This window comes from Moschus berezovskii, chromosome 9 (assembly GCF_049115385.1).
Source record: "Moschus berezovskii isolate FMDL1 chromosome 9, NW_MosBer_1.0, whole genome shotgun sequence".
Lineage (NCBI taxonomy): Eukaryota > Metazoa > Chordata > Mammalia > Artiodactyla > Moschidae > Moschus > Moschus berezovskii.
The window spans coordinates 18,196,771-18,219,405 of NC_142468.1; the positions used below are offsets into that span (position 1 = coordinate 18,196,771).

The 22,635-nt window shown below is 48.9% G+C and overlaps 1 protein-coding gene across 1 annotated transcript in view; it reads left to right on the forward strand.

The window, feature by feature from the left end:
* The first annotated feature begins 2,595 nt into the window (after positions 1-2,595).
* The window catches only part of MIDEAS (mitotic deacetylase associated SANT domain protein), a 69,001-nt gene continuing 48,961 nt past the window's right edge, over positions 2,596-22,635 (forward strand). The window contains exon 1 of the mRNA XM_055436481.2: positions 2,596-2,751. The gene's annotated coding sequence lies outside the window, so the exon portion shown is untranslated. The remainder of the gene's footprint in view (positions 2,752-22,635) is intronic.

Consider the following 22,635-nt stretch of genomic DNA (forward strand, 5'->3'; position numbering starts at 1 on the left):
TTGCTTTCCAGGTGAGGGACCAGGAGATTTGTGTGAGCTTGTTATTGGACCCCTAAGGATTTACTTCTCTTTTCCCTGTGCATTAGTCATCTGTGCCTGGGTAACAAATTACTCCAAAACACAGCAGTTTGAGACGACAAATATTTACTATCTTACAATTTCTGTGGGTCAGGAATCCAGGCAGATTAGCTGGATATCTCTGCCACAAGGGCTTTCATGAGGCAGCTGCTGGCTGGGGTTGAAGGCCTCACCTGAAGGCTTGATTGGGAGGGGGCCAAGGGGAGGTATCCCTCGTCAAGGTAACTCCTGTGGTTGTTGGGTGGCCTTGAGCCTCATCTACAGGATTGCTTTACGACATGGCAACTAGCTTCCCCTACAGTGAGTGATCCAAGAAAGAGCAAGAAAAGAAACAGAGCACCCAAGATGGAAGCCACATTAGGTTTTTTTAATAACTGAGCCTTAGCAGTAACATCACATGACTTCTGCCACACGTGATTTGTTAGAATTGAGTAGATTAGTCTAGCCCACACTCAAGAAGAGGAGATCGTATAGGGCATGAATACCCAGAGGGAGGGGACCCCTGTTAGCAGGGGGCTGTTTTCGAGGGTGCCTGCAACAGCTTCTGCACTTGGTGATACTCTGGCAAATATGTCACCCTATACAGAGAAAAAGCGATGCGTGTCCGTGCATGCATAAGTATCCTTCAGACATTTACACTGTCTGCTAATTATTCCTGGGCATGCAGTAATACTGAATATTCATGAAACTGTGACTGAGAATTCAGAATCACAATACTGAACAAAGAAATATTCTGCTCTTGTTCTAGCAAAGATGGAGTACCACAAGATTGTTTTCAGAAGCATATTCTCTCTACACCTAGATTATCATTGCCTGCCTTAAACAGAGCACATTGAGAAATTAACTTCTATTTCACAATTGAAATGGACAGTCCCTCCACCACCACCCCCAAATAGTTTCAGAGAATTTATAATGATTGAGAGTTTGCTGCTGCTGCGGCTAAGTCACTTCAGTCGTGTCCGACTCTGTGTGACCCCATAGACGGAAGCCCGCCAGGCTCCCCCATCCCTGGGATTCTCCAGGCAAGAACACTGGAGTGGGTTGCCATTTCCTTCTCCAATGTGTGAAAGTGAAAAGTGAAAGTGAAGTCGCTCAGTCATGTCCGACCCTTAGCGACTCCACAGACTGCAGCCTACCAGGATCCTCCATCCATGGGATTTTCTAGGCAAGAGTACTGGAGTGTCTAGTAGTGAACTTATTTCTCAAAGCAAGATTGCTTTTCTCACCTGATACATGTGGTTATTTAAAATATGCCTCTAGTAATGTGTCGGTGAAAATGAGAGCAGTGCATACAGGGCTACCATGTAGGGGCTTACATGTTGCTAGGAGACCATCTGTCTTCATCCTCCTAACCTCTGGGTAAGTCTGCCTCCCTGGTTTCCCACTGCGTATTAATGCAGACCTGAGGATCATTTCTCAGGTGTCACTTTCTATCAGTTTTACATCCACCTTTCTGGACAAAGCCTTCACTCAACTCTGCGGTTTTCTGTGCCTTAGTAAAAAGATGAAGCCTTGGAACAGGCGGTTCTGTGATCTGGCCAATGTGCTAGTAGCAACAGTATTTGGGGAAAAAGGGAAAATTGTTGAGTTCTAACTGATGCTTTTGAACCACCTTTGAAAAGGTCCCTGTTTTCACAAGTTACAATGAAGCTAATGTTTCTGTTATGAAAGCCCTCCACTGCTGTTTCAAATGTCTGCTTTTTTTTTTTTAAAAACCACAGCAAAGGCTAACCGGTTTTCTCTCCAGCTTTACCGGATCAGGAATTCTTCCCCAAAGACTGACTCCCGAAAGACTGCCGTTTAAACTACTTTGTTGCTACTTATCGGAAACTAAAAAGATGGCTTTTTGTTGTTGTAGTTTTTAATAACGTGAGCTAATGTACTTCGGGCGATGATAGATTTCGGAGTTACTACTGCCTGGAGCTCCTTTTGTCAGGACGCCACCCTACCCTCCAAGTGCGTCAGGCCCCGAAGAGGTCTGTGAGTTGAGTGTAAAGGAGGAGGTGGAAATCGCGAGGGAGGGTTAGAACAGAAACTATTTTGCAGCCCCAACTTGGGCGCTGAGATTGCCCCCCGAACTCATAAACGCTGTACGTCCTGCGCCCTTATAATCCCTGGAAATGACGAAGGACAAGGGTGCTGATCTTTTGAGGGGATGAGGGGAGAGGAGACCGGAGTTTTAAGGCCCAGTTTAGGCATTTTGGTGCAAACAAAACAAAAGCAAAGCAAAAACGAACACAGAGCCCCGTGTTTTCTCACATGATTTTCTAGCCTCAACACCAAACAGAAAAACTTTCTCTTCCTCCTTTCCCATCCTTTGTTTTTCTTGGAACTCCAGTTCTGGGCCCCTGAACCCCAACACCATCTTCCCCGATCCAGCACATCTTCCGCGCGGAAACGACCAGGCTGGAGCGAGCCTCCCCCGGAGGGACGCAGGCGGACCGCAGCTTCCCTCCGCAGCCGAGGGCGCGCAGAGCCGGGGGCGCGGGCGGCTGCAGAGCCCGGCGCGCCGCCGCGCGAGCTGCTGGGTCACCGCCCGGGCCGCGCCACCCGCTCCGCGAGGAAGTGACGACTGCGCCGTCCCGAGAGCAACAAAGTTTGAGTCTGCGGGCCCTGCCCGCCTGCGCCCCGCGCCCCGCGCCCCTCCGAGCGGCCCCGGGATCCAGCGCGCAGGTGAGTCGCGGGGCGCGGCGGCCCCCTCCGCAGCCGCGGCGCCGCCGTGGGGGTCCCCGAAACGCTCGGGGTCCAGGCTCGGCGGCGCGGGCGGAGAGGGCCGGCGGCGCTGGGGTGGCGTGCGGGGGCCGCTGCAGGGAGCGAGCTCTGTGACCGGGATCCGGGCCCTGGGCTGCGACCCTGTTTGGCCGCGGGATTTCAGAGCAGCCCGGGGCTGCAGCCGGGCCTCTCCAGGCACCATTGGCGAGCGCAGGGGTGCAGGGAAGGGGCTTCCCGTGGCCGGCGTCCCGGGCTAGTACTCCGCCCCGGGTGTGTGTGTGGGGGCGACCATCCCGACTGGCTGGGCGCAGCCGTCCCCCAGCCCCCGCCTGGCTTCCCAGGGACGCGAGCTCTGACTCTTCGCAGCCCTCGCTGAGGTTGCAGGTAGGAAGTTAAAGGAACTTTCCCCCCACTTTTCTTTGCTTGGCCCGACAGTGAGGAAGAGCACAGCCACTTGGAAGTTTGGGAAACACCCCTACGCATTTCCAAAAGGCAAAACCCAGAACGGCCCCAAAGTCCCCTTTGACCGAATTCCTCTGACTCCCCCCACCCCCTCCTCCTCCTACACCACGTCCCGATCCCGACAGTAATCACTAAGGCCTAACACTTTGCAATTTAGCCATAAAAACTGTCAGCACACCCACATACATATGTGAGTGTTTTCTATATAAAACTCCCAAACCCGCTTCCAGTGGACTCTGAGGCAACTCGCTCTTTTTTTGTTCTTCCAAAACTGCTAGGGCTTGCAGGAATGTGCTTGGGAACTTCGACGGTGGTTCGCGCCGCCTTCGGTAGCCTCGTGGCGTAGGGTTTTTTTTTTTTTTTAAAGAACAGCTGAGAAGTTTATGACATTCCTGCAAAGTAACTTGGGACTGGCGAGCCGGGCGGGTGGCGCCCGGGCTCCGGGGCTTGGAGTCTGCAACTGGAGCGGCAGCGGCCGCGTCAGGGACGCGTTGGTGTGTGCAGGAATGTTCGTCGGTGCGGTGGAGACTCCGACATGGGATGTCTAGAAGTTGAATGGAACAGTTCCTAGCAGCAGCTTCCTGCCGGCCTGTAATTACAGCCTGATTGCACAGTCAGGCATTGTTGGCCTGGATGTTTATACACAGGCTATTGTGCAAGACCTCGATGGCAGCGAACAAAACGCGTATTTGCATTGCAAATGCACAGGACAGATCTGGGTCTGAGCTGCATTCGCCGAGTTCTTTTCGGCCTTTCACCTTAGCAAGGTGATTTATTTCCTCGCCTCTCCCTTCACCTCGGATAATTTGCCAAATGGCCAGAGAAGCAGAGTGGACCCGGGAGGGCAGGATCCTTCCACTCCCAACCTCAGGCAGTCTGAAAACTGTCCCAGGAATTGTACCCTTATTTGTGCCTGTAGAAAATGTGGGATGACGTCAGCAGGAAAAGGAGATGGGAGATGGCTATCGACCTCCCTAAACGGGAAAGCAGTTTGAATTAGCAAAATTGCATGGTGACTGGCTTGGGGCCTGGCTGCAAAGAGGACACGTCAGACATGTGTGACTGTGCTGGTGAGCTAGACTTTGAGCCGTCAAGTGTCAGATGTAGAAACTTAGTAGGTGGGTCCCTAATTCCTTTATTGTGTTCTGGGCAAAGGGAAAAGTGCTGGGTCTTTGAGACTGTTGTCTGTGGCCAGTGTCTGGGGTGGGGGTGGAGGAGTGACTCATTCTTTTTCTCCAGTGGAACCCCTCCCTCCTTCCTGAGCAAGCCCAGCTACATGGACCAGGGTTGGGGGGGGGTCCTCACACCTTCTGAGCCGCTGTGGGGCAGGAAAGGAGCTAAACCTTCAAGTGTGGAAAGAAGGCAAACAGGTTTTCCTTGAGGGCCTCAGAGGTGGCTAACTGTAGCAGAGGGATTTAAAACACAGTCACAGACATGGACAGGCTGCATGCTGGGGTGTTCTTCCAACATGCCAAATCTCAGCCTACTCATTCCGTGCCCTAGGAGGAAGGTTCTGCCAGGGCAGCACTCGGCCCTGCTAAGGGAACTGTGTGACTCGGTGATGGGTACCCATGGTCCGGCACCCTGGAGCTTCCCCATGCCTGGCCTTCTCCCCAACCAAGGAACAGAGTTTCACCCAGAGGGAAAACACTGTTTTGCAACCTCGTGCCAGCTGCATGTCACGGGCACAGTGACCATTTGTCTAACCAAAACATTAGGGCATAATCCCTGGCAGACACCTATGTGCTTCCAGAGACTCAAGGAAAAGCACGTGAAATCGGGACATTTCTGGAAAGTCTGGACATCCAGACACAGTTGCCACAGGGGAAGGAGGGCTAGAGCAAAAACACCGCAAAGGTGGGAGTTTCCATGAGTTATACAACTCCTTGTGTTGGGTACATTTGGGTTTTTGCTGAACTTGACTGTCAAGGTCCTGGTTAGCTGTATCACCTGACCAGGGCTACTTTAGTAAGAGTCCACTGGTTCACAGCACTAGTTAGAGGGGAGGAGAGGGGAGCATTCCCTTCTGACTCCGGAGGAAAGACAGCTTTGAGTTTGCAATTCTTTGTCTTCATATAGACTATGCAGAGACTAAAAGTGCCCAAAGGCCCCCTGGGATTGTGGGAGGAGAGAGAGTGGAGGAGATGAACCTCTGCTGCTGCTACTGCAAAGTCACTTCAGTCATATCCGACTCTGTGTGACCCCACAGATGGAAGCCCACCAGGCTCCCCCGTCCCTGGGATTCTCCAGGCAAGAACACTGGAGTGGGTTGCCATTTCCTTCTCCGGTGAACCTCTAGCAGAGGCCAAGGAAAGAAGGACTCAGGGCTTCCCTGGTGGCTCAGTGGATGAGAATCCGCCTGCCAATGCGGGGAACCTGGGTTTGATCCCTGGTCCAGGAGGATCCCACATGCCGAGGAGCAACGGAGCCCGAGTGCCACAACTGCAGAGCCAGTGCTCTAGAGCCTGTGCTCGGCAACACGGAAAACACCACCTCGAGAAGCCTGAGCACCGCAACTGGAGAGTGGCCCCCACTCACCACAGCTAGAGAAAAACCTGTGCAGCAGCGAAGACCCAACACAGCCAAAAATAATAAATAAATAGCATTATTAAAAAAAAGAAAAGGACTCAGACACTCCCCACCCCTGGAATTGTAGAGCCGTCTGGAGCAGTCGCCTGCCCTTGTTATCAGTTCATCCTGAGTTTTGTGCCTAACTCAGGCCCTTCCCCAGCTCGCTCAGCTTTGCCTCTGTATTCACAGAATTTGCAGTTGTACACAGCCCAGGTTAAGACAGGAAACTTAATCCTGACTTCCTCTCCCATTTTACGTAAATGCTGATTTATGACCTAAAGTTGCTGCCCAGTTCGTGGCCCCAGAACAGCCCTGCCTCCTGCCTCACTATGCACGTGCAGGAGTAATACCGACAAAGCTCTGCATCAAAACTTGACAGATTTTTAAAAAATCACTTTATTGTTTGAAGAGGAGAAGCTGTTTGGGTAGTTAGGAAGCTCCCAGCAGCTTTGACAAAAACTGTGAGGCTCCACTTGAGAGAGGCAGATGGAGAAGTCCCCCTGCAAGACGGTGGTCTTAGTATGGAGGCGTTTTATGCTCTCGGGCCCAGGATTTATATTTCTGTTCATCTGCCTCCTCCCAGCCGCCTCCCTGCACCACAAGCCTGTGTTTTGACATCACAACTAACCTCCAAAAAAGGAGGCAGAACCACTCCAGCCAAAAGAGGGCATTCCAGACTCTGCAGAAAGTGCTGCAGTTTTCCAGATGACTGGTAGTTCTCTCCGGCAGATTTGTTTCCTTCTTTAAAACGTGCCACCTTCTTTTCTCATTCTCACTGAAGCATCTCTTTGTGAGACCCTTAAACCTTTTTTTTTTTTTCTTCTTCTACATGACACAGGGCAGTGCTTTACGACTTTTTGTCTCAAGTGCCACTTGAAATACACACAGGTCTTTGAATGAGCCTGGGATAAAGGGCTTCTCTGTAATCTCACTTAAAACGCCTGTTTGCAAGGGTCACCCTCCTGCTCAGCAACCTTCAATGACTCCCCACTGTCTGCACGGTAAGGATCAAACTTCTAAGCTGGCAGTTGGGGCCTCCCACACAGGGGTCTGGCCTCCACCGCTCTCCTGCCCTAACTCTCTTCTCTGACCTGTGACCCGCTCTGTGTGTCTGTCCAAACTGCTGGTGGCAAGCGTTCCTACCTTTCATGCTTTCCCGGAAGTCTGGAATGCCTTCTCTTTCCTCTCTGCCACTTGGCTTAGTCTTGCTGTCCTTTTTAGCCTTGTTCTTGTTTCTCTCTTTAAGGATTTCCTCTGTTCCATCCTGTGGGCCTCTCCCTGAGATTCCAGTAACATCCACTGGGGTCCCCTGATGGAGGAACCTTGAAACTTGGTCTAAAGGACTTTCAGCTTTGGGTCATAGCTCCAATAACATCTTTCATTTGGCTTCATAAATGTGCTTCTGGGTGGATCAGTATTATCGCTTTTAACTATACAGGAAGTCCCTGTTTTATATATCTTTGTCCTCCCTGGTGTTCCCAGGGGATGTCTGATGAGCAGAATGATGGTGGTGATGGTGAGGTTGCAGCAGTGCAGTGGTCTTCATATATTGTTGGCTGTGCATAGGCACACACACCCGGGCCAAGCACCAAGAACCACGGTTCCCAGTCTTCGTTCTGAACATCTAGCCACCTTCCTCCTTCCGCCTGTTAGCTTCTCTCTGGTCCCTCCTGTTTTTGCACCTCATTGTTCGGCTTCTTTTCCAGTGCCTCTTCCCCCTGGGTGCTGGACAGAGTCTGTCCAGCTTCAGCACTGGCTCCTCCTTGTCTTGATTTGAACCTAGCTGACCTGCCCCAGGATGCCTAAGCCTGAGCACTGGCTGAGGCGGGGGAGACCATTCATTTCCTGGGTTGGCCTGGTCCTCCAAGGGAACCAACTGATACAAAGAATTGGGGAACTCTCAGACAAGAATTATGAGGAAGGCGAAGAGATGCTTCCTGGTTGACTGCAGCTTCGATTTGCCCAAACAGGTATTGACCTATAAAACTAGACTGTACTATAAAGTTGTGTCTTGGGGAGATCCTAGCTGAACCCTAACATTAGGCTTAACTGGGAGGATTCTGTTGACTCCACTCAGTTCTTGTGCTGTTAATCTGTACCTTGCCATATAAGCTAGAGTCTTTCTTTTTTAATTGAGATATAATTCACATACCATAAAATGCACCCCATATGCTAGATTCTTTAAAATTTTTATTTAAAAATAAAATCTGATTGGGACTTACCTGGAAGTCCAGTGGTTAAGACTGTGCTTCCAATGCAGGGCTGTGGGTTTGATTCCTGGTTGAGTAACTAACATCCCACATGCCAAGTGGTGAGACCAAAAAGAAAATAAATAAATTTTAAAAATCTGATAGGTTCTTTTTTTTTTTTCCTCCTCAGTGTAGTCTCAAAAAGATAATATGCAACCCAAGTTGCCCATCAACAAATGAATGGATTAAGATATATAATGTGAAGTTGCTCAGTCATGTCTGACTGTTTGCCACCCCATGGACTGTAGCCTACCAGGCTCCTCTGTCCATGAAATTTTCCGGGCAAGAATACTGGAGTGGGTTGCCATTTCCTTCTCCAGGGGATCTTCCTGATCCAGGGATCGAACCCAGGTCTCCTGCTTTGTAGGCAGACACTACCATGTGAGCCACCAGGGAAGCCCATATATATATATATATATAGAGAGAGAGAGGGAAGATATATACAGAATGGAATATTATTCAGACATTAAAAGACTGAAATTCTGCCATTTGCAGCATCATGGATGGACCTAGAGAATATTATGCTTTGTGAACTAACTTAGAGAAAGATAAAACTGTATGATACCACTTACATGCGTAATCTGAAAGATAATACAGATGAATGTATATGCAAAATAGAAACAGACTTGTAGAAAACAAACTGGTGCTTACCAAAGAGGAAAGGAAAGTGAAAGAGACAAATTTGGGGTATGGGATTAAGAGATACAAACCTCTATGTATAAAATAGATAAGCAGCAGGGATACATTATATAGCACAGGAAATTATAGCTGTGATCTTGTAATAATTTTTAATGGAATATAATCTATAAAAATACTGAATCACTGTTAAACACCTGAAATAATATAATATTGTATATCAACTATACTTGGATTTTTAAAAAACAGGTAATACATACATATGGTTCAAAATTCAATAGGGGTAAGTTATACAGTATAAGTGTTAGTTTCTTAGTCATGTCCAACTCCTTGCAACCCCGTGGACTGTAGCCTGCCAGGCTTCTCTGTCCATGGAATTCTCCAGACAAGAATGCTGAAGTGGGTTGCCATTTCCTTCTCCAGGGAATCTTCCCGACTCAGGGATCAAACTCGGGTTTCCTGCATTGCAGGCAGATTGTTTACCATTTTCAGTTCAGTTCAGTTTAGTCGCTCAGTCGTGTCCGACTCTCCGCGACCCCATGAATCACAGCACGCCAGGCTTCCCTGTCCATCACCAACTCCCGGAGGTCACTCAAACTCAACGTCCATCAAGTCGGTGATGCCATCCAGCCATCTCATTCTCTGTCGTCCCCTTCTCCTCCTGCCCCCAATCCTCCCCAGCATCAGAGTCTTTTCCAGTGAGTCAACTCTTCGCATGAGGTGGCCAAAGTATTGGAGTTTCAGCTTTAGCATCAGACCTTCCAATGAACACCCAGGATCGATCTCCTTTAGAATGGACTGGTTGGATCTCCTTGCAATCCAAGGGATTCTCTGTCTTAGGCAACTACAATTTGTCATTTTTCAGCCATGCTTCCAGATGTGGCTTCTGCACAAAGAAGAAAATGTGAATATATAAACAAATGCTGGAGTACTCTACACAGCGTTCTTCATTCTGTGGTTTTCGCTTGTCATGCGTCTTGGAGATTGTTCTATATCAGTACCCATAGAGCCGCTTCATATTTTCCGATGGCTGAATTGTATTCCACTGTATGGAAATGCCATCATTTATTTAACTGTTGTTTTTTTTTTTAATATATTTATTTATTTGATTGCATCAGGTCTTAGTTGTAGGACGCAGGGCCTTCACAGCACCATATGGCCCACAGGTTTTCTAGCTGTGGTGCTCTGGTAGCCCCGTGGCATGTGGGATCATAGTTCTCCGAATAAGGATTGGACTTAGGTCCCCTACATTGCAAGGCAGATTCTTAACCACTGGACCCCCAGGGAAGTTCTTTAACTAGTCTATTGTTGAAGAACATGTGGGTTGTTTCCAGTGTTTTGCTGTTACATACAATGTTATAGTCAGTATGTTGAATTCAACTTTTAACTGAAGTTTCTTGATATACTTATAAGCATGAAACTGGGATTTTCCTAGAAAACTATTTCTGAAAAATTGTGCATAAACTGCACTTAATAAACCCACATTGTCTAGGGTCTGCTGTTTCACAAAATAATCAGTTTTTAGAACTGATGAGCCTTTTATAGCTTTAGGACCTTAGGGACTGTTTTCACCCTGTTTTATAGTAACCGTAGTAACAGCATCTCAGAGAATTTAAAGCTGGAAAGGGTACCTGAGGTAACTCATTTTTAGCTAAAAGGTTCAGAGAGGAGAAGTGGCTTCTCTAAGCCTCCACAGCTGCTCAGTGGAACTCAGTCAGGCGCAACCCCCACATTCCATTTTCTTTCACCATCCTGCATCGATCAGTTCCAGTATTTGTAAAACAAGGATTTTGTTTACAGTGCTCTCTTTAGTTTCCTTCAGGCAGTACACAAAGATTTAAAAAGAAGGAACTTGAAAGAAAAACAAAACCAAAAGCCAGGGTAAAAGCGAGATCTTTAGGAAGACAGAGGGGTGCTAGAAGGCCCAGGAACACAGTTCTAGCACCCTCTGGGAAAGCCAATGAATGCAAGACTAACTGTTCTCACTGGGCATTTGTAGAACAGCTGCAGTTTTGTCAACACTGCATGTGGCCCAATCAGAGATCCCACCTGCCCCTTCTCTCCAGGAGGCTGGCAGTCAGCTTCTGAGATAGGTTTATAGCCAGAGGGACCTGTCAGCTAAGAAAATGCAGTTTGGTGGAGTTGCATTTTCTGAGGATCAGATTCTAAACAGTGTATCGGGACTTCCCTGGTGGTCCAGTGGCTAAGACTCGGAGCTCCCAGTGCAGGGGGCCTTGGTTTGATCCCTGATCAGGGAACTAGATCCCACATGCCACAACTAAGAGTTCGCATGTCTCAACGAAGATCAAGATCCTTTGTGCTACAACTAATAAATAACAATAAAATAAAGTCAGTGTGAAAAGTGAAAAATAAGAATGCAATCAAGGTTAACCTTGAAAGTCCCTTAGTAGGGCAGCAGGCAGCTGGCAGACACACAGGCTCTTGATACTTCATCTTAGGCGGTTCCTCTAGTTCTGGAAGAACTTGTCGTTTCTAAGGTCAGGCAGCAGATAAAGTGGTTGACATGAACTTGGGGGCTCTGTAGTATGAAATATGTGTGTGTTCAAACAGTACAGTCTCACCCAGCATGCTGAATGCTTGTACTGTGACATCCCACAGGCAGCAGGCTCGGGGCTGTTAGCCCAGGCTCACCCTTGAACAGACGGCAGGTTTATAATTTAGGAAATAACCATAGGAGATTAAGCAAGAAAGCTTCTTTGAACAGGTGAGTAGGGTGTGATGCCGAGATCCATGGAGTGGGTTTTAAACTGCAGGATTGCAGAGGAAGGACTTAAGCTTTGGGTGACCTGTCATTGCTGTGGGGCTGTGAGAGGGCAGTGCCATGCGTGGCAGACACTTTGCTCTAAGGCTGTAGTCCTCCCCATCTGCTCTCCTCTCTCCTTCCCCTGTTTCCCCTCCCCAACCTCCCTACTGCCGGCAGTTGTAAGAAGCCTGCTAGGAATCTACCCCATGAGGCTGCGTCCACTTCCTCTGTGGCCTCCCAACAGCATGTGCTTTGGGACAACTTAGGAGTCAAAGCCACTCTTGGATCCCCATTTCCACTTGCACTGGAGGTGGGGGCAGGCTCAGGATTTCCTCCAAGGAGCCTTTGCTGATGTACCCAGCTAGCATTTCGGATGTGAATTCCCAGTAGCAGTGGAATGCTGCCTGTCACGGTTTGTAGAATGATTCCCCTTCCCATTCTTCATTCTTTCACTCACTCACGCCATTATGCAAGGTGCTGGGGATGCAAAGATAAAGAGTCAGCCTCCCGCTTCAAGGGGTTCACAGTCTCTGGGGGAGACAGACACCCACAAAAGCTAAGAGCTGTCAGCGCCACGGATGTCAGTGTGAAAGTGTTCAGGGAGGGGTCTGCAGGGCTCAGAAGCAGAATGGGGTCACTTCATCCAGGCCAGAGGAGAGTGGGACCACTAGGCAAGGTCTAGCACGGCCCCAGTGCCTTGCCCCGTACCTGTACCCAATGAAGGCTATGGAATTAATGAGGACGAGGCTTTCTGGAGGAGCTGGTGTTTGAGCCGAGTCCTGAGAAAGGAGTAGGCGTCCACCAGGTGGCAAAGGGGGTCAGGGCATTCAAGGCACAGGAGGTGTGGCGTGGAGGTGTGACACAGCAAGGTTTGCTCTGGGAGCTTCAGCAGCGGGTGTGGTGGAGTGCTGGTGGGAGGGCGTGAAGAAAGGGGCGGGCGGGGCCAGGTCACGGGCCAGCCTTTGGTGTCAGCAGAGAGATTTGGACCTTACTCTGAGGGCTGGGGTCCCATGGATGTGTGTGTGTGTGTGTGTGTGTGTGTGTGTGTGTGTGTGTGTATGAGGGAGAGAGAGGATCAGATTGTCTTTTTAAAGATCACTCACTGTGATGTGGAGGATTGACCGGAGACGGGGAAGTTGGGCAGCAACGGTGAGGAGGTCACTGTGGGAGGTCAGTGTGGTCCCTGGGGCGAGATGAAAAAGAGTTGGAGCCAGAGCCGTGTGGGAGGGAAAAGCTGGATTAGGAAGGTGTCGTGGGAGTTGGGGTCGACAGGCCTTGAGGCCCAACCAAATGAACAGAGCAAGGGAGAAGTTGGAGTGCTTGCTTAGCTTTCTACTTGAAACATAAGGGGGAAGGAGCAGGTTTTAGGGGAGAGACACTGAGTCTAATCTCTTTGGAGACACCTGCAGGACATTCGAGAAAGCAGTTCTAGTGGGCAGTTGGACCCGTGGGTCTGGGGGCAAGATATACCACTGGAGGATGGCAGTGGGGAGCATTGCTTCCCCCATGGACTCTAAGCAGGTTATCAATAAATGTATCATTTAAGTAACCAATAAACATATCATTTAAGTAAAAATGATTCCTTACTGTGCAGCTGCAGCTTCAAGACAAGTTCTAGACAAATCCAATTACCTCCCATTAGCCCCCTGTTTGTCAGACATTCTGAAACAGACACTTGGGAATCATCAGGACACAGTTGGAGCTAGGGGAGCTGATGGCATCACCCATAGAGAGCATGCAGTCGGAGGTGAGGGGATCACCGTTTAATGGGTACAGTTCAAGGGGAGTCAGCAGTGGAGACCAAGAGGGAGCCAATGGTGAGAAAGGAAGGACATCAGGAGAGCTTGGTGTCACAGATGCCAAAGGAGGAGGAAGCATTACATTTTATGACAAGAGACCATGATTTTGTTCACCAAGTACAGCACATGGTACATATTTTCATATGTCTTTTATTGAGTTGAAATTGGTCACCTGTTCATCCCTGGGGACATCAAGAAAGAGAGGAGAGGACTGAAAAGAATGATTGACTTAGGAATTTAAAAGTTCCTGGAGCTTTGCCATGAGTAGCGTCTTCTCATTTGATTTAACCTCTCAGAGAAATAGGTGGTGCAGGTACCACCTGCCCCAGGGTTGGAATGACATGTGCAAGTTCTTGAACTCAGGTTTCTTGACTCCAAGTCCACCCTGCCCTGAACTGATGGGGAAACAGAGAAGAGTCCAAGTGAGTGGTGATGCTTTGAATTTCTGGTATTAATCCTCCAAATTGGGGCATCTACTTAGAACCAAGGTAGGATGGATTGCTGTATTCAGCATTTATGTCTTTTTGTTCATATCTGTGATTATAAGGTGGTTATATTCAATGAGTATTGAAATGAGACTTTTCTCAGAGGGAAGGATAGAAGCTTGAGCAAAGGTGTTGTCTCGGGGCAGCCAGAGGAGTCTGTGGAGGTCGAAGGACATGCTGGGGGTGGTCTAGGTCTTTGGTCTGCAAACTGCAGAAGCTAAATTAATGAGAAAAGGAATGTATTGGAACGATATCTGGTGACTCACTGAATGTCCTGGAAATCTGGAGAAGGAGGCTCAGAAATGTATCAGGATCTGTGGGAAGCTGGGTAGCTGGAACCAAAGACAAAGTGATGATGCCACTGGCCTGGCTGCCAGCTAACCTGAATGTTGCCACCACCTCTGGAACGAGTTTTGGACTCTCCTTGATTCTTTGTGGTGTCACTCAATCCAGAGGCAGAGCCCAAGTGGAGCATCTGGTTGTCTGGCTTAGGTCATGTGCCCATGTTCTCATACGTTCTGGAGTTATAGCTTCCCCAGTGGCAAGTGAAACCCTTCCTTCCACAAGGACTCACAGCGCCAGGTTCCTGAAACCTGAGGATGGGTGCACAGGCCCAGTGAACAGGTGTCCATCATGGAAGCCAGAGCCCATCCTAACCCTCAAACTGGGAAGATTGGACAGTGCAGGTCATAGGAGGTGGAGACAGGGCATCCCCCTTAGGCCACTGAAAATATCCACATTTTGATCTTAGTCCTTTGGGACGTCTTTCTGAATCCTTTAGTTTCCAGCTAAACTTCAGGATCCTTTTGTGCTTTTGAGCGTTTCATTAGCAGTTGGGTTTTTCCTCTGGAATGTGAATGATTCCAGTGGAAAAGAGAGCTCATCCCAGCATCTGGATTCTCCCTGAACATTTGGAAAACTTCAGTGCTGCCTTGTAAGGACCGAGGCCAAGGCTTGGCTCTCTCTGCCTAACAGGCAGCTACAGCATGAATTCTGTTTCTCCTCTGGATTGGGCAAGACCCACGGGGCCATGAGGTGTCTGGGAGGTGCTGCCTTGCTTTCCACTGGAGGTTGGAGTTTTGTCTTCAGGCTTGGTTTGTGGAGGGCTTCCCTGGTGGCTCAGATGGTAAAGAATCTGATTCTGACAGTAAAGAATCTCCTGCTGTGTGATTCTTAGGTTCTATCCCTGAGTTGGAAAGATACCCTGGGGAGGGGAATGGCTACCACTTCAGTATTCTTGCCTAGAGAATTCCATGGACAAAGGAGCCTTGCAGGCTGTGGTCTGTGGGGTCACGAAGAGTCAGACACGACCCAGAGAGTAACACTTTCACTTTCGCTTGGTATGTGGAATGATTGCGGTCCCTGGTGCCCACACTGTCCAAAGCAACAGGACTGGGCCCTTCTCAAGTTCTGACAATGTCAACCTGGTGGAGGCATTTTAGCCAGTATCCTGGCTGAGAAAGAACTAAAGGAACTAGGGCTTCATCTGCCTGGGACTGTCAGCATTGCCAGTCACATCCCTGCCCAGTTTCTTCATCCAGACGAGAAGGTGTTGATTAGGTGAGCGTCAGCTCCCTTCCTGTCCCCAGGTCCTCTGGTTATAACTGTTTGAAGTAAGGGCATCTTGCATGAAATCTTGGTCATTCAGTTCCAATAAACTTAGATGAAGCAGTTCATTTGCTTTAAAGAGAAAAATGCAGTTTTGAACTTTTGGACTCATGGCTGTAGTGGCTGCCAGTGTTTCAGGAGATTTTTTCCCCTGGTGCCTGTTGGTGGGGAGCTGTTGCCTCCATGCAGCTGAGTGTGTTAAAGGCCGAGTTCTTGCATCCTGGACTGGAGGTGAGGCCTGAGCCTGAGACCTGCTCACCAATGTGGGGCCAGGGTGACCCCCAGGAGGGACGAGCAGGAGTGTTCCTGGCCAGTGTTGGCTCCAGCACAGTTTGCCCCGTTTTGCCCATTTCTGCCCAGATGAAACGAAATCGCGTTAAAAACAACACTGAAGCAGAAAAAGAAGTCTTGAGGGATCTGAGTTATTTTACACAGCTTTGATCGTGAAAGTGAAAGTGTTAGTCGCTCAGTTGTACCTGACCCTTTGTGACCCCATGGACTGTAGCCCGCCTGGCTTGTCTGTCCATGGAATCCTCCAGGCAAGATCATGTCACCTCTCTTAAAAAGTCTTTGAGGGCTGCCCAAGTCCTGCAGGAGGAAGCTCCCCACCCTCAGAAAGGTGCCCGAGGCCCCGGGAGCCCCAGCCCACCTCTCCTGCTGCACACACTTCCCTCGAGCTGCCCTTCATGTTGTCTCTGCTCCTCAGCACGGCGGTCAAGCCCCCCTGCCTGGAATGTCCTCCCTGTCCGTTTGCTGGTGGATGCCCACAGAGCCGGCCAGCAGTCACCTGCCTCCTTGCTGCCTTCCTGAGCCGCCACCCTAGCATTTCTGCAGTCGCGCTTCCCCATAGGAGGAGGCTGGCATCAGCTGCAGGTGCGCCTGGCTCCTCCCTGGCCTGGCATACAGTAGGTGTCCGTGATGTGACTGGAAGGGTGGCCTGAGGGGATGTGAGGATGCGGGGGGCGGGGGAGTACAGGCACAGTACCCGGCACTGTCTGCCGGCTTTGCACAGAGAAGGAACTGGGGAGAACGAGTCAGCCGGCCGTGAGAGGAGACTTTGAGGTTTTAAAATGAAAGCCCTGTTGAGCCGAGTGGTGGTCAGGACAGGCTGCACTGCAGCTCTTCCTGCCGGAGGGGGCGGACGAACACCCCCTGATGACGACTGCAGCAGGGTGCAGCAGGAGCCCCAAAGCAGGCACTTGGGGTCTCCTTTTGTCTATAAAGTGAGATACTTAGACACATGTGGTTCTTTTCCTGCTCAGAAATTCCCCAAGCCTGTGAACGTAATTTATGATGCCTCACAGTGGGACCTGTGTTGCCTCTCAGGGGCCCTCCTGGCGTGGAACAGTTATCAGGGGTCTGCATGCCACTTAAAGAGAGAGCCGTGGAGAAGCATCTTCCCTGCCATGGCTGATGAGGTAGACTTTCTGTCTGAAAAGAGTTTCTTTCTCCAAGTCGATTCTCCCTTAGCGGCTGAGCCCATACACACATAGTCCTACTTGACTGCTGGTGAGTGCATGGCCTCTGTTGTTTGCAAAATATGTGTGCAGAACCCGAAAGCACATAGTATTTCTAAAAGCTCCTTTAGGAACCCACTGAAGTGTGTCTTTGTTCTTGGCACCTGGAAGGTCAGCCCAGAGGAAGCTTGGGTGGTGGGGTGGGGTTGATGTCCGGAGAGGTGTTGGCCCACTTGCGGAGGGATTTCTTTTCAGATCTGCTTTTGTTTCTGCCTCCTTGGGACCGGCTCCCTCTTCCTGTCCGTCTCAGTCCTCCCCCTTCCCAGCCACATCTCTGGCCTCCTTCCTCATCCCTCCCCAGCAAGTTCCGTGGAGCTCCCTCTAACATCCAGTTATGCTCCAGGTGCCCAACCCACAGGGGGGGCTGGGAAAAGTGGACTTTAAGGGTAGATGGTGATTGGCAGGATTGGAAGGTGTTGTCAAGAAAACTACGTTGGAAAATAGATAATCCAGATAACTCACACAGAGCAATGTATCTTTAAAATGTAGAACTTGAAGCGATAAAGAAAATTAATTTCCTTTTACGTATTAGTATTACGATTGGGAATTTATTCTAAGGAAGTAATTCTAGATAAGAAAAGAGCTAAGCGCACAAAGGCATTTGTAACAACATCATTTGAAATAGCAAAAACAGCCTGAGTGTTCCACGTGGCTACATAATTTGTGATACTTAGACTCAGTGGATTTGTGCCACTGTTAGGCTAGTATGAAGATGATATTAATTCATGGGAAAATGGTGAAGAATTGTGGTGAAAAAGTGGCTTCTGCTTTAACAGGTAAAACTGCACACATATGTATTTAATGAGGGCATAAAAACCGATTACATTGGCTATGGTATAAATTGGGATAAGGTAAACAAATGGCCGCCCACTCCAGTGTTCTTGCCTGCAGAATCCCAGGGAAGGCAGAGCCTGGTGGGCTTCCGTCTATGGGGTCACACAGAGTCGGACACGACTGAAGTGACTTAGCAGTAGCAGCAAACACAAGATTTAGGTGATGTGGTCATGAATGGAATATTTGTGTGTTTAAAATTGCTTTATACAAATATACATTTATATAATACTTTAATATATATTATACTTATATCAATATCTCACTCTAGTATTCTTGCCTGGGAAATCCCATGGACAGAGGAGCCTGGTGGGCTACAGTCCATGGGGTCGCAAAAGTGTCGGACACGACTTAGAGACTAAATAACAACAACGATACTTATATCAGTATAACACGTTATATATTAATATACTTTACTATATTATACTTTTATAACATTATATCCACATACTTTAATATATATTATATTTATACAACATTTATATTTCTTGGTGTTGTTGTTCAGCCCCTAAGTCGTGTCTGTCTATTTACGACCCCATGGACTGCAGCCCACCAGGCTTCCTTGTCCTTCACTATCTCCTGGAGTTTACTCAAACTCATGTTCACTGAGTTGATGATGGCATCCAACCATCTCATCTTCTATCACCTCCTTTTCCTCCTGTCCTCAGTCGTTCCCAGCATCAGGGTCTTTTCTAATGGTCGATTCTTTGCATCAGGTGGCCAAAGTATTGGAACTTCAGCTTCAGTCCTTCCAATGGATATTCAGGGCTTCCCTGGTAGCTCAGATGGTAAAGAATCCGCCTGCAATGCGAGAGGCCTGGGTTCGATCCCTGGGTTGGGAAGATGCCCTGGAGGAGAGCATGGCAACTCACTCCAGTATTCTTGCCTGGAGAATCCCCATGGACAGAGGAGCCTAGTGGGCTACAGTCCATGGGGTCACAAAGAGTCAGACACAACTGAGCGACTAAGCACAGCACACAGCACAGGTGTTCTTTAGGATTGACTGGTTTGATCTCCTTGCTGTCCTACTTTAATATATATTATATAACATATAAATGTATAAGCTTATATATATTTTACTTGTATTACATAATTATATACTTTTCTTTTAAAAAAGACCTTAACATATCTATGTCTTTGGATCTGGGTGGGAAGGAGGCCCCAGGGGAGGAACTCCAAACCTCCCATCTGCTAGTACCTGAAAGAAAGAACTGGTATGTCTTATCAGCACGCTGCACTGCAGGGGCTGGAGAATTCAGATTGGCTAACCGAGTCTTTTAGTAACAGGAGGCCTGACTTCATAAGCTGACTAACTACGTAACTTTGGGGCTCCCAGCATGGACTCTGCCTGATGCAGGCGATCCCCAGTGGCCTCAGAGTCCCAGATGATTGTTCGCACCTGGGTTTCCAGGGCTCCAGCCCAGTGAGCACATGTGGCCCTGAAACTGAGACCCTGGCTCTGAGCTGCCCACTCACCTCTGCCTGGTCCTGCAGGCCTAGCCATAGCAGGAGGCAGATTCTCTCTTCTGCAGTTCACACAGGCAGCAGAGAGGGTGTGATTTGCAAACTGACCTCCAGTGAATTTGTGTCTTGGGTATTTGCAGGGTTGCACATATTCATTATAGTATTGAAACTTAGAAACTTAGAGTTGCCCTTTAACCAACCTGGTGGAGGTGGGAGGCTTCCCTTGTGGATCAGCTGGTAAAGAATCCTCCTGCAATGTGGGAAACTTGGGTTCGATCCCTGGGTTGGGAAGATCCCCTGGAGAAGGGAAAGGCTACCCACTCCAGTATTCTGGCCTAGAGAATTCCATGGACTGTATAGTCCATGGGGTCGCAAAGAGTCGGACACGTCTGAGCGACTTTCACTTCACTTTAAGTAAGCTCAGGAAGGAAGCCCCCACATTTACCTAGTCTCTCTCTGGCTGGGCCGGCAGGGCCCTCTGACCCCTCCCATCTTGCCAAGAGCTCTGCTGGGACTTGCAGCTGCAGGTGTGGCCTATGGCTGAGCAGCTGACTGTCTTCTGACCGTCTCTGACCACCTTGTGTCTCTGGCATCTCAGAACCTTGAGACGCCTACTGAACAGCCTTCTTACCCACCACTCCCCCTTGGATTTGCCTCCCTGTGTATAGCCTTCTCCCTGTCTTTTTTTTTTTTTTTTTGATTGGAGTATAGTTGCTTTACACTGCTCTGTCAGTTTCTGCTGTATAGCAAAATGAATTGGCCATCTATCCCCTCTTTTTCGAATTCCTTTCCCATTTAGGTTGGGCTTCCCTGGTGGCTCAATGGTAAAGAATCTGCCTACAGTGCAGGAGACACAGGAGATGTGGGCTTGATCCCTGAGTCAGGAAAATCCCCTGGAGGAGGGCACGGCAACCCACTCCAGTATTCTTGCCGGGAAAATCCCATGGAGAGAAACGCCTGGTGGTCTCCTTTCCATGGGGTCGCAAAAAGTCAGACTGAGCACACGTGCCCGCCCATTTAGGTCACCACAGAGCACCGAGTAGAGTTCCCTGTGCTGTACAGTAGGTTCCCATCAGTTATCTGTTTTATACACAATAGTGTATATATGTCAGTCCCAATCTCCAATTTATCCCCAACCCCCGCCCCCGCCAGCTTTCTGTCTCAGAATCCACGCATTTGTTCTCTACATCTGTGTCTCTGTTTCTGCTTTGCAAATGAGAAAGTCTTTGCCATTTTTCTAGATTCCAGGTCTACCTGCTAAGACACGATGTTTGTTTTTCTCTTTCTGACTTACTTCACTCTGTATGACAGACTCTAGGTAGCCTTCTCGGGGGGAACTTTCTTGTCACGTGGAGTGTCTGAAGGGCCCACAATCATTCTTTCCCTGTGACTAGCACAGTCCAAGCCTCAGGAAATGGAGACTCCTTGTGTTGTTTGGAGTCCCGGGGTGGGTGGAGCCGGGAGAGCCCTGGGCAGACCTGGAGTGGGCAGGTTGGAGCCTGCTAACGCAGAAGCCACTGCGACAGAATGTGGGAGAGGTGGGTTTATCACAAGCCTACATGCGCTCAAGCCAAATTCCAGAACTCTCAGAGATTTGGAGTTTGTTGTTCCATCATCAGACTGAGATAGGGCCTTGTGGCTGGAGGTTTGCCGGGGTCAGAGGGAAACTGGAGAGCGAGTGGGCCCAGGGCTTGCCTGGATACTCACGAGGGTACCAGGCCAGTTTCATGTCCTCCATGTCACGCAGGCTTGTGCGTGGGTGTGGAAGCAGAGATGAGGAGTTTCCACATGCTTCCCTTGAGCATCGTGTTCATTCTTGGATGCTGTGGTCCCGTTCCCAGCCCCTACAGTGATCTCGAGCCAACTCCAAAGGGATCATTGCTGGTTGGTGTACTAACTGATACAGAATCTAAGTAACACGCTGTCTTCCTGAGCCCAGGACCCAGCAATAACTGCTCGTCTCAGTTCCCTAATTTAGAGACCACGTGCGTGCCCCAGGGTTGTCAGCAGCTCAATTTCTTGTAGCTTGAAACACATTTCCATAGAAACAATGCTATAAATGGTGGTTGGGCTGGTTCCTAGGCTAGCCCGCAAAGAGCCCCAGTGTCACCTATGAAGTTGCTGAAATAAGGTATTAGTAAAATTGAGAGCGCAAATGCAGCAGTTAAGAGCTAGCACCCAGGACTCTGGAGGTTAAATGGTGTGGGTTTATTTGTGTCACTTTGTTTCTTGGGCAGAAGTGTCTTTCAGAGCCCTTCTGATAAGGGAAGCCTCTGGGCCCTCCTCCTGCCCACAGTCATAACCCCTCCTCCCCCAGTTTACATTCCTTCTTCCTTCCTCATCAAGGCAGGGGGCAGGACCTACCTGTGCCTGGGACCTGGGCTGGGGTATTTTTATGATGAGGAAATTCTGTCCAAAGGCCTTTACATCATCATTAGCATCATTATCATCATCATTATTATTTAAAACCATCTTGATCAACTTAACAGAATGAACATTATACCTTGGCAATTTGCACCGTTCGTAATTTTCTGATTGCTGCAAAATATTCCTACGGAGTTTTAGCATAGTTTAAAAGTCCCCCTCTACTATTTTTTGTTCTGATTCTGTCACTTAACATGAGCTCATCCAATGGTTCCATCAGATTGCTTCCTTGTGTCAATCCTTTTGTATTTCATTCTGTTGCCGTACCATACTGGAATCTGAATGGAGTTCCATTTCTGTTCTGTTCTGTTCAGTTGCTCAGTCGTGTCCGACTCTTTGCGACCCCGTGGACTGTAGCCTACCAGGCTTCTCCATCCATGGGATTCTCCAGGCAAGAATACTGGAGTGGGTTACCATTTCCTTCTCCAGGGGATCTTCCCAATCCAGGGATCGAACCCGGGTCTCCTGCATTGGAGGCAGACGCGTTAACCTCTGAGCCACCAGGGAAGCCCTGGAGTTCCATTTGGGGGAGTCTAAATACAGGCTCCTATGAGCCTCTTGTCTAAAAACTCCTTTGTGGTGGTAGTTTGAGTTGTTTTCATGGGATCTGGTCTCCTGGCTGTAATAACCTGATCAAGTCCTCAACTCTTGCAACACAATGCGGAATCACACTCTAGAAGGATCTGAGCAGTTTACAGCAGCACTGCAGTGTACCTGCAGCTGTTTCCTGATGACCTGCCAACAGCAGCTTTCTTGTTTAATTTATTTACTTATTTTCACGTTGACTCGGGTCATAATAGGTCCTTAATGGTGTTCTAATTTGCATATCTCAAATTGCTGCTGAGACCTGGCATTTTTCCTCCTGATGATTTACTGTTTGTCTTTCCTTATGTGTCAAACTGTGCTCATCTGTGACTGCGGAGCCTCCCCTGCTTACAATTTATCTCCTCGGAACCACTTTCCTGTTGGGAAATAACAAAGTCCTGCCTTCCTCCCTGCCTCCCGGATGGGGCCCCGCCCCTCGACCTGGGCTAA